The following is a 12776-nucleotide window of genomic DNA, read 5'->3' on the forward strand; positions in this document are numbered from 1 at the left end:
AGCTACACTAACAAAACAAACACTTTTTACCAGATTTAGCGAGCGCCTCATATTCCTAGTATTTTGAATACTCATCTTTGGCACATCTTCACAACAAGAGTTGCCATAATAGTCAACGTCAGTACATATCTCTACATAGTTATACTCATGAAAATACATTTTCAGTGAGATCTTAATGCAATTCTGTTCCTTCTTCTTCACCACTATCATCATCTTTTGGAATCCCAGGTTCCTCACTTGGTGGCTCTTCATGGTCTTCATCCTCTGTGATAGAAGGGATGTCCATCACAGGGAAATGTTGTGGAGCATGCAGCAAGCCACAATGATCTTGCATACCTTCCCGGGTGAGTAGGGGAGGTCTTGTCCAGACATCTGAATCTGACTTTCAGGAGCTCAAAAGCCCACTCCACTGGCAGCTATGTTCTTTCATTGGCCTCTTTGATGCAAACTTACTCTGGCATAGAAGAATTCATAAGCAGTGCCAACAACCAAGGCCTGTTGGGATATACATAGTCAGACAGACAGAAGTGCAACAATGAGTTACACACATTCAGTTTATACTTCCTAACTTTATCCACACAACGTTAGGGCAGATCAAACTTACCAACAAGCCAGGTCCTCTCGTGTAGTAGTTGTGACATCAGCTGGGGCATGGTGTTGTTGCACAATTTGAAGGAAACATGTGCAGATTCTGGGAACCGGGCACAGATGTTCGAGAAGTACAAATCCGGTAAACAGTCAACTTGCACGTTGATATAATGGAAGTGCTCCCTGTTACGATACACTTGTTCCCTGGCTTGCAGTTGTACTAAGTCAATATGGTTGCCATCAATGGATCCAACCACATGTGGATTCAACCAAATCTATAGAAATCAGCCTTCACATTGGCTAAATCTTCATGTCTGGCGGACTGGATATAGCTAGCCATGGTACTCATCATTGCTGAAAGCACATCTCGTTGTACACAAATGAATATTGGTTGTGACATACCACTAAAATAACCACAGTGAATTGAAAGGAACCTGTGGCCAGAAAATGCAATACTTACATAACTTTCACAATTAATGTGAGATATGTAGGATAATTGTTTTGTCAGGCTCCAACTGATGACATGAATCCTGCACAGTTTTCCTGACTTTCTTGATCACAGTCAGTCATATACTTTATTTAGATTTTTTTAAAATCACAAAAGTTGAAACAACATACACAGGGAGGTGAAAATAAAATGTAAAATGTAATAAAATGTATCCAACATAGATCTTGAAAGAATATCTAAAATTAAAACAGCCACCCTGGAAGTTCAAAATAAATATAAAATAATCAATAGCTTAAAACACTAAAAGGAACCGGCCTTCATTAGTTCAAATTACAAAAAATCATCAATATAATAAAGTGCATAATGATAGCTTGATCATATAAACGTACAGATCATGGACATGAGTGTTCACATAAGCCTCCTTTCTTTCTAGTGAATCACCCACACCCAGCCTAGGAACTTTGCAACGGCAATCACTATAGGCCCTTCCACAGATGTTTTGAGGATCCTGAATGCCTCGCTGCTGGACCTGGTCTCCAAGTTTGAACATATGGGTTTCAGCCAGCGGAACCTAGGCTTACGATACACTGGGCAAGCAAAGAAAATATGTTCCAATGATTCATTCATATCAGGACAAAAGGGGTAGTTGCTGATATTTGAGCTACTTCATGTGTTAGTAAAAGCATTCATAGGGAGCAATCCCTCCCTAAACTTAGATACAGTTTCCTGTCCTTGAGGGTGGTGATTAGGTCCCAATAACCCTTGTATTCAGCTTCATGCTTGCTGTCAAGGAAGGCTTTTGACAGGGAGGGGATAGTGGAAGCTTATTACCATGATTACCATGTTCCAATAAGCTGCCTTTAACTCAGTTTTGGTTGAAAATGTACTTTCAGCAGGGGATGTCATAAGCAGCTCATCCCCAACTCACATAGTGTATTTTTAACACACCTTAACCATAAAATGTTCCTTGTGACATCAATTTCTCTAACTTCTAGTAAGGCCAGCGCCTAGTGTGAGATACCAGGTGTCACCCAAAGCTTCCTCCAGTATGCAACTGGCCTGTAGTGTGTCACATCCCTAATAAAATGGCATCCCAGGTCTAAATATAGGGGTAATAATGAGGTGGACTGAGGGAGGCCAATTATGGACCTCAGGAATTTCTTTTGTGCTACCACCAGAGGATCCAGATTGGCGTAACGCCACAGCTCTGCCCCGTATAAGATCGAGGCGCCGATTTTGGTGTTGTATATTTGTAACACAGGAGCAATTGGTTTGGTGTGTGATAATCTCTGCTCCTTCAGCAGAGTGCCCAAGTGTTGGGCATGCTTGGTGGTGAGCAAGTCTATCTGGGGCTCACAGCTAAGTTTTTTGTCAATTGTTACGCCTAGGTAACAAAAAATCTCTGTTTGTTCTAAAGTACCTCCCTTAATTTTGACACCACCGACAATATTCTTGTGGTTATGTAGGACCATATATTTAGTTTTGTCCACATTGACAATGAGAGCGTGATCCTCACAAAACTCCTCGAATCTCGTTAGGGCACGTTGCAGGCCCTGTCTCGTCTTGGAGAGAATGAGGGTGTTGTCCGCAAACATGAGTAGAGGGATCTCAGACCCAACTAAAGAAAAATTCTCAAAGTATTGCACTACCCCTTTAATGTATATTCAGAAGAGGGTCTGTGCTAGAGCGCACCCCAGTCTCACTCCCCTCTCAACTGGGAACCTTTCAGTGGTACTTCCCCATGCATCCCATCTCACCTGCACATAGCTGTCGGCATGCAACTTTATAAAGAGCATTGCATTGTGGCATACTTATATAGCGCAACCTGTCACCACCAAGGGCATCCTGGCGCTTTGACCCGTACTCAATGAAAACAGTAGCTCAGCCTATCCTGGGAAAAAATGAGTTTTTAGAGCCTTTCTAAAAGATGAGAGATCTCCAAGGCTTCTCAAGGATATAGGCAGAGAGTTCCAGAGTTTGGCTGCCGCTACTCTAAAAGAGCGGCCCCCCCATCCTCACTCTCTGGAATCTTGGGACTACCAGTAGTCTGGATGACGAAGAGCGTAACGCTCTAGATGGACAATACCAGGCAAACATTCGCCGCAAAGGAATGGGGCCCAGGTCATGAATAGCCCTAAACACAATACACGCTGCTTTGTAGCGCACCCGTAGATGAACTGGCAGCCAATGAAGTTCTCGCAGTGCTGCCGTAGAAGAGCTGTGGTAGGGGCGAGAAAGGGCGAGTTTAGCAGCGATATTTTGCACCCTTTGCAACTTGCCCAAGAGTGTTACCGGGGCCTCCAGAAGTAGTGCGTTACAATAAAACGCTAGAATGTCCAGCGGTATAACTATATTAAAAAAAGTGCGCCACATCTTGGTACGGGGAACAAGATCAAATGCCAACATGAAGTTGACAAAGGCTGCATAAATGGAACCTTTCCTTACTACCACTGTACGCCAATATATGAGAATAAACATGAGCACCTGGTCTACAGTGCTGGGGCATGACTGAACCCCGCCTGAAGATGGGAAAGGATGTCACATTCCTCCATCCAAGCCTGAATTCTACTTAGTACCAACCTCGCTGATACCTTTTGAGTGCAATCAATAAGACTTATGGGCCTATATTTCTCAGGTAGGGAACGATCCTCCTTTTTATGAATGGGAACGGAAGTATAACTGCTTCTGCCCATGTACCGGGCATAGCTGCTCCATTGGCGATAGCATTCACAAGAAGCTGAATGTATGATTCCCAAGTATGTATGTCATGGAGGAACAGATCAGCGGGAAGACTCAGGCACTGGCGTCCTGCCTCTTGGGACTAGGAGTAGAACATTTTCCACTTCTTTCTTAGTAAAGTATAGAGTGGAAAAGGGGTGGCATTTCAAACAGATTGCATGAATCGCTAACACATGCAAACTGGACTTTAAAATGTGAGACCCACTGGTCTGGTTCCACGTGGTTCATGGTCGCCTTGCTAGGGGACCCACTTTCCCACTTTACCATGTGCCAGAAAGCAGTCATGTTTCTCCCAGAACATGCTTTAAGCAGTTCCGCCCAGTGTTGTTCTTCCCAGTCCCTTTTGGGACAGTGTTGGGCTGCCTTGTATGCAATCCTAGCCTTACGTATATCTTCCCTATTTTTTTTCCCTGATTGCGGCAACTTGACTCCAATAGGCCGTGCGACAAGAGGTATCATACCAGGCAGCAGTTTTGAAGCCTGCTTGAATCATGGGTTGTTTAATTTTGGTAATAAAAAAGATTTTAAGCTTAGTAAAAAGATCCTCATTGACCTGCAAAACAGAAATATTAAACTTGTCCTGGTTGCGCAAGTCTGTAGGGTACCTAGGGCTTTACCAACCAACCTGCTCATTTGTTTCATATGCTCATCCTTTTTAATCACATTTGCCCATTTGACTGGTTTGGTGTCATTTGTCATTTGGGGTTTTACATAATCTGTACGTGGTGTCCAACCTTGCTCCACGGGATGTATGCGGGGAACGTAAGGAGAGTAGTAACGGGTTATGGTCACTTTCAGGACGTTCGCAAACCACCATGTCTATTAAATTGGACCAAAACTCCTTGTTGAGTAGGAAAAAATCTATTCAACCGGTATGCTGCCTAGTGCTAAAGGTAGGCATGCCATGTTTATCAGAAATGGATCTCCAGTTAGTTGCCCTAACCCCTTGTTCCAGACAAAAAACTTGTAACTGGAGTGCTGCGCTCGTCCATCTTTTTATTGTGGGAAGATCCAGAGGAGGAATGGACCACTCGGCATCCTGCTCTGCACTAAAATTTATGTCATGAAAATCCAGGGGTTCGAATGTGCAATTAAAATCGCCTGCTAATATTACATTACATTTTTGTCACCCCTTGAATAGTTAAACGTTAATAAGTAGCAGGTCTGGAACATTTGCCTGCTGAAGCCTAATTCTAAGGATGTCCCTACAATTCATGTAAATCTCCTCCATCTTAAGCTGGTCACATTGTCTTACCCAAAAAGTCAGTCCCCCGTTAGGTCTGCCACGCTGCCCCTGTTCCACGGCCTTGGAAAAGTTTAAACAACCATGGCGGAATGGTTGATCCACGGCCCATGTCTCTTGAAAGAACAGAATGTCTAGTTCTTCAATGAATATAGACCAATCAACAGAGGCTATTTTTTGTGTAAGCCCCACAATATTCCATGAAGCTAATTTGGCTCCTACAATGTCGCTATGATTTTCACTATAACCCTCCTGAGGGCATAGTCCACACCTCACCACAGTAGGATTAACCCCTTCATCCGGGTGATTAACTACGGGTATTGGACAACAGTCCCTCCCCATACCACTCCTATGAGTACCAGGAAACTTTTCAGTATTTGGCCTATTTAGTGAGGATAGAGATGAACTACCTTTAATGGTGGGGCCTGAAACTCAGTCACCCTCTCCCAACTCAGCTATTGAAGGCAAGGTCTTATTAGAGACCAATGAACTTCTTAGTCAGCCAATGTCCTCCAGGGTAGAGAAAAGCTCAAATCTGTTGTGGGTTGGTACTTCGTAGTCATAGGAACTTTGTGTGAATTACGTCCCTGGGATCAACCCTTCCAGTTGCTTAAAAGAAGTGTTACGATAAAAAAAGCCTAGTGGCAGAATGCTAATTTTTTCCCTACTCGAATGCCTAGCCCCTGACCTTTCTAGAAAAGTTTTAACTATCAGTGGGGATCCAAAGTTCAGCACCACACAGTCACCACTAGAAGGTTTTGGTGATTTCCCTACCCATGGAAATCTGCGAATCATTTCGAATTCTTGGAATAAGTGGTAACCCAGCCCAGTTCTGATATTCAGCAGATGAAGAGCCTTGTTCCTAAGTGAGGACCAATGTTCCTCATTTCCAGAAGAAAGGACTGGCGCATTGGAAAGAATAAGGGTGTATGGCGTGGCTGCGGGTGGTTGGTTAAGGGAGTCACTAGACGTCCCTAGGTCTTGGCACCCAACATGTTCCCTCCTAAAGCCAACCTTAGCTGTAGTAATATTTGAACTGCAGGAGTTTACAATAGGAACCAGCGCTTCAATATTTGCACAACCGCCAACCTCTTTGTTGGGCGGTCTTGTTAAGTGCGCCGTTACTGGACTAGGTTCAGTTAAAACACCAGGATTTCCATTATGTAATATGGGCTTTGGGGAAAAAGGTGTTGCTCTATTTTATTTGGTCTTGTGTCAATGCTGGACAGTTTTGTGATTAGGGAATCAAGCATTACTACAAGACACCTGTTGAACATTAGCCAGATCCCTACCACCTTAGGAACTTGAGATGCCTGAAAAGAAAGTGGCATGGGAGTCACCCTTATTACCCTGAGCAGTCCCTCTTGTTTTTGCCACTTTGCTGGCCTGGTGCGTGGTTTGGGGCAGTGCACACGCTTTCCTTTTTTTATTTGTATTTGCGTCCTCCCCATTCTTGGTCTGCACGGATCTTTGTTGGCGTGTAAGGATCTTGGCAAGGGGAGAGGATACAGGAAATGGAATACTGACTAGGTTGGGTGTGTCATTTGGTTGGGGTACAGGGGACAAAGAAACCACTGGCGGCATACAGTAGGTTCGAAAATCTGGAATTAGCAATGTGCCGGGTAAAAGAGCTTCAGAGGAGGCTCGACGGGGATCTAGCGAGAGTCTCCTTTGGGTGAGCTCAATTTCATGTATAAGAACGGACTTAGACGCATAAGAAACGCTTCCAAGGTACCTACAACCCCAGGGCCACCTAGCCCCTTGCGATTACCCTGGCTCATGACGGCTTAAGAAAAAGTATGTATAACGCTGCAAAAATTAAACGTAGTAAAAAAAACTATCAAAGTCCTGAATGGTTCAAAATGTCCGATTAAAGAGGGGTGGCCCAGCCCTGCCACCTCCTGGCTCTGACGGGTGTGGACGGGCCCGCCCTTGGCCCGGGCAACGCCTAGGCATGTCCCGCGCTGCGGGAGCCCTTGAGTGATAATTAATGCCTCCTGTCACTTCCTCAGTGACGCAGTGACTGGCGCCACGAGGAGGATGCTGGGAGTAGTAGTCTTGGCCCCCCTAATAATCTGCAGTGGCGGGAGCCTAATGGTGGCGAAAGTGCGTTGCAGTCCCCTAGGACTGATTCGGAAGTGTGAAACTGGTGCGGCAAAGGTTTTGAAGGGACCCACAACTATGTTAAAGACGGACCCTGCCACCATGGTCAAGGCACAGAGGTTTTGGGGACACAGCACTGTAATGTCCCTGGGGGAATGTCCCTTATTGCCTTATTACCGTTCAATCAGTTAACACTCAGTTAATACTTCTTTGGTGCATTTTAGAGCCTTTGGAGCCTTATGTGGACATTATGAAACATTATGCAAACATGCAGCTTTATCCGGTATGCTCTTTTAAAAGGTCTCTGTATGCACCCCAAACTGTGCCCTTGCTGAGTACTTAGCAGTGCAGAAACGCTGCTTCTTCCACCTTTCCAGGGTCCAAATCCTACTGAATCACATGCTCCTGCGAGGGGGCCTGGGTTTAGCAGCTGGCTGCTCCCTAGATGCCGCGCTGCACCGATGGCTTCCCACAAGGCTTACCGCAGCGTCAGCGTCCTCTTCAACATCGGCGTCCTCTCAGGTTCTCTTAGGTTCCCCGCCTCACTTCACTCTAGCTCAAAGTCCTGCAGCGTCGTACCGATGGCTTACCGCGACTCAACGCCAATGTCAATGTCCTTTCACTATCGGCATCCTCTCAGAACCTCCAGCGTAGCTGAGTTGAGCCGAGCCAAATGAGAAAACAGCTGCAGGATCTGTAGAAAAAGCCGTGGACAGCCGTGCTCAGCAGTAGAAAGCAGGGGAGCGGGGAGAGCTTTACACGATCTCGTACAGGCAGAGGAAGAGGCTCAAGGCTCAAGGCTCAAGGGCTCATGTAGATTCGGCGGTGACGGTGGCCATCGCAGAGCAGCTCCTCATTGCCGGGGGGAACCACTCTCCACGGGAACCTGCGGAACCATTGATCTTGATCACATTTCTTTATTACATGGGCTGAAGGTCTCGAAATGGGCGGTGCACTGGAGGCTGTCATCTCCTCCCTCTCCTAGGGTACCTATTTGTGGAGTGAACATGATTTTGTACATTTGGCACAGTTTCTAGAGTAACATAAATGAAGAGTAAGCTAAAACTCATGTGACGTAATATAACTGCTTCACAAAGCATTACATATAATTAACATTATCATTGTCTACTGTTCAAAATCCATCAACATCCACCAATAATCCCCAATGCGGCCTTCACATGTCTCTAACAGAAATTTGCACATCACCAATTCTAAAACATAACTTTTGCACAAAAATTAGGTGTTCATGACATTTTAGGTGAAAAACCACCAACTGTGGTGTGCAGTGCACCGCACACATTTTGCCTTTATGCACAAGAATGCCCCACACAGATGATGTTTGTACTGGACATTATATGGGAAGGGAGTTTTTCAAATGTGAACATGTTAGCCCTCATTTGATGTGGTGGTGACGCACTCAACAATCACCAATACTGTAGTTCCAATCGCTAAAAAGGGGGATGCCTGACCTCACAGATGGGACATTTGGCACAACCCCCACCAACAGAAGGTAACTGTGCTGTGGGCAATTGCATCCACGGAAAACACAGCCAAAGGCTAACGTTAGTTATTGTCATTGTTGTGGTTCAAAGGATATGTGCATCTACACTGGTGACCAGATACGTGGCATACATGTACACTGCGGTTTCAAAATAAAGTCACTTGCCTTCTGACACTGCTGCTATGAAGATCTCCTCATTTTAGCTACCGTTTACAACCTCTGGAAACAATCATACCAGGCCAGGCAGGTAAAAGAGGCACTTCCCCTGTATGGCCAGCTCTTTGGCTCACCAGAGGAAGATGTAACTTTTTCAAATGCATTCTTTACTCTGTTTAACTTCATCCATTTTATTCCCATTGGCTACAATGTGCCTCTGAATCCCAGAATGAAAGCATGCTATTTATGGTAAATTGAGTGGTCCCTACATAGGACCATCATGTGATGGATTATGGGGCACTGTACTTTCTTAAGTGAACATCAGCACTGTAATGTGCGACAAGCCCTACATCCTATTTGTATTGCATGCACATATCTATGCATGTCTGCATTTTATGGTACCTATGATAAGTTACCAAATCAGAGCATGGTATATGTGCAACGAAATGTATAGGCTTTACAGCATGAACTATGTCTGTATGATGTAAGAAGCAGTTGAGGATGAGGTTAGCCAAGTGTACAGTCCCGAAGATCACTCTGCATAACGGTTGTCTGGGATCTAGCTGTACCTCACTGACCCCTTCAGAGTGCCATACATTCTTGAGGTCATGTATTTGATAATATTTATTGGATTGGTGGGAATGTGATGTTCATGTGGAATCATTAGGCACAGCCTGTAGATAGCAAGGCCTGACAGTGACCTGTAGCTGGTTTGGGCCATGGCCCAGGCTGGGGCAGGCTTACTGTGGCAAGACAACAGATGCACAGAGTAATCTCCCTGCAGACCTACAGATTCATGGATGCTCCCAAAAAGAGCAATGGTTGCCCTAATTCCTTTTACATGGACTTTATTTGGAGTGGTGACTGAGGTAACCCGCGACCTAATACTTTTTTCCTCAGATCCACACTGTCAATGTCCATCATCTTGTGTGTCTTTTACTTATGACAGTCTCATTACTCCCACAGGTCTGTTGTCACGTTTCCATATTTCATGCTTCCACTGTACAGGCCTATTGTACATCTAACACATTACCAGTGTAGATATTTGTTTACTTCTGAAGAGATTTTGAAATGTCATTCACCAGATTGTTACATTAAATCCAATGAAAGAGCACAATCAACGGTATGATGAATGTTATCCCTGTAACAGTGCCACATGATGGCAGTATAAACCATGCAAACTCAATCTGTTTTTGTATGACATCCGAATAAGTAGTCCACATGTCCACTCATCCCCAAAAAGAAAGCTGTCAGTGACACACATACCAGTACTTTCCGATCTAAGTCTCTTGATGTAGCATATACTGTGGTACCAGGCTCTGTGGAACATACACATGAAGTCACTGGGCCTTGCTGCAAAGGTTTCAGCAAAATCATGCATACATAGTTTACTCTTCAGAAGGTCTAAATGGTGTGTTTTGTGTCATAGTACCTCACATCACAGTACATGTAGGATGGGCCTGGGCTACATGATGCTAGCGAAATGGCTCAGTCAGGGTAGGTCATGACTAGGGTTGAGGATAGTCAGCAACTGGCCACAAAAGTGTTGTGGTTATGCTTTTATAGTGCTCAGCAGGTGACATTTCCACATGTATTATTTTTACTATTGATGATTGCTTGTGCTAGGTCTACATAAATGTGTATCTAACAAATAGATACCCAAACAGGTCAATGCCCGTCAGAAGAAAGCCCTATGGAGAGCCATCGCCCAGAACGTGTTGACCCTATAGGTCTTTAACCAGCATAGCATCAATTACAGTAAGTGGTGGGAGGACCCGAGGTGCTAGCCCTGGAAGATTGTGGCGGTCCAGCTGGGAAAGTCTTCCCAACATGGGCGGTTCGCGTGCCAGACCCTGACCCCACTAATGGCCTGTATACTGGCGGTTACCAACCCGGAGCTTAATGGGCAGTCGAGTGCCCTGCAGAAGTGACAAAGCAGGTGGGTCTTGGCCAGATTTATACATGTTACATTGCCAACTTTGTGTGTTACAGGCAGGCATTCCACCATCAATGGGGAGCGGCCCATGTGCAACACACAAGATGAGTCATTGTTTGTGTAGGTCTGGTAGTAGGTTTATGCTCTGTGCTGTACCTATTGTCCTTATGACCAGTAACACAGCTGAGCTCAGTCCACTACCAATTTTAATTTTTTAGCAGACACCTGGTTGAGTGAAGTGATAGATCATCTCATGTTCTTAGTTGTTCTGGATGACCACACAGACCACTTGTCTTCTTTGTGTAAGTAGTAATGGTCCCTCACGACTGTCGCTCATTTGATGGTGGCACTATAACATGTGACAATGGATTGTACGATTACAATCCATGAATGGCGTTATCACCTCTACGAAGCAGGATTGGGGATATTCATATGACTATATGAAGTCTTGTGCTGTGTGGATTTGTAGTGTCAATCTCCTAAAACTTTGGATCTCAATGTCTCAAGGCAACTTTCATAGGTACATGTGATACATAGCTAAACTACTTCAGTACAGCTTTCATTAGACTTTTCAGATAGTGGACATATGATGAAGTTTGGAGTCAAAAGTCCCATCAGTGTGCAATGTGTATTTGCATGCATTTTTATTTCTGCCACAACACATATTAATGGTAAATTGGTCTTTAACTTGATCTTCATGGCATCATGAATTAAGGATGTTTTATGAGGCAAAGGCAGATGTGTTGACATCTGGGCCTTGTATGAACAGTGTGTAAATGTTAAACATTGTACCCATCCTATAACATAATTTTACTATGGTATACTACAAGCTCCAAAGTATGCAAGGCGAACAACTATCCCATTATGTAAATAAGGATGGAGTGTAGACAAGTCCATCAATGCATTTTGAGTTATCCAGAGTTTTGACATAAGTGGAACCAACTGTTTGCATGTCATGTAGCATGCACACCTGTGCTCATGCTACATTTGAAGTCTATAGGGTGAACCATGAACCTGATGTGATATGTGCACTTAATGTTTTCTGTCTATTTGTGCTGGTCAGGTGTGGAAAAGCAGTTGCAATTTACCCATTTTACATGTCAATTCAGATTCATTCAGGGCCGGTGAAGGAGAAGGGACCAATGTTGTTGAGGACAAAGCTGGTCACAGTGGTTCCGTACTTGACACCTCAGACATGGAGGGTTCCAGTGACCATGAGGCCATGGTGAGTGCGACGGAAGACAGCAGTTCGTCATCATCATCAGTATCAGAGTCATCCTTCGGTGGACACTTGAAGGGCGTGGCCCTTTAAGGGCCCCGTGGGTTATTTCCACAACCACCTGTTATGCCTTCCCAAATGAAGAGTCGGTCATACAGTAAAGAATATTAACCCTGGGAAAAGTACTACGACACGCTTGTGTATTGTGGGCTACTTCGCACTATGCGAATTGTAGTGCAGTCCTCAAAGTCAAGTTGGCGGCCGCGAGCAACGAAAATAACACCCTGGAGAGACTTTTTCCTCGTTCGCGATCCGCAACATCAAGTTGGCGATCGCAAGCGTGGATAATAAACCTCCCGGCGAGATTCTCAACTCGGGGAGGCCAGGTTTCTCATTGCGAGTGGTCGCGTACGCTCGCGATGAGATACTACAATTCCACGTTGAGAAAGCTGCCACTCGAGTAAAAATCTACTGGAGCGGCAGAAAATGACAGCTCGCACTGTGCAAGATGCCGTTTTCTATGATTGCACAGTGCGGACAAGCATCCGGCACTGTGCAATCATCGCGAATAGGGTTAAAGTGTATACACTTACTTTATTAGTAGTTCTCTGCAGAGAGAGTCCTGGTCAGACCTGCACCCTAAGATGGACGCTGATGGGACTGCCTCCTCAAGGCACCCTAATTCATGATAAACCTTCCTGGCGACCTTGGCCACGCCTCTTATGGAAAAGCACTGGCCTGAGCAGGTCATGAACAAAGGCGGTACAGAGAGATGAGCTAACACCTGCCAAATGGGCGCCCTACCAGCCCTCCAAGGCCACTGTTCCAGGTCTCATCATCTCC

This window comes from Lissotriton vulgaris, chromosome 11 (assembly GCF_964263255.1).
Source record: "Lissotriton vulgaris chromosome 11, aLisVul1.2, whole genome shotgun sequence".
NCBI lineage: Eukaryota > Metazoa > Chordata > Amphibia > Caudata > Salamandridae > Lissotriton > Lissotriton vulgaris.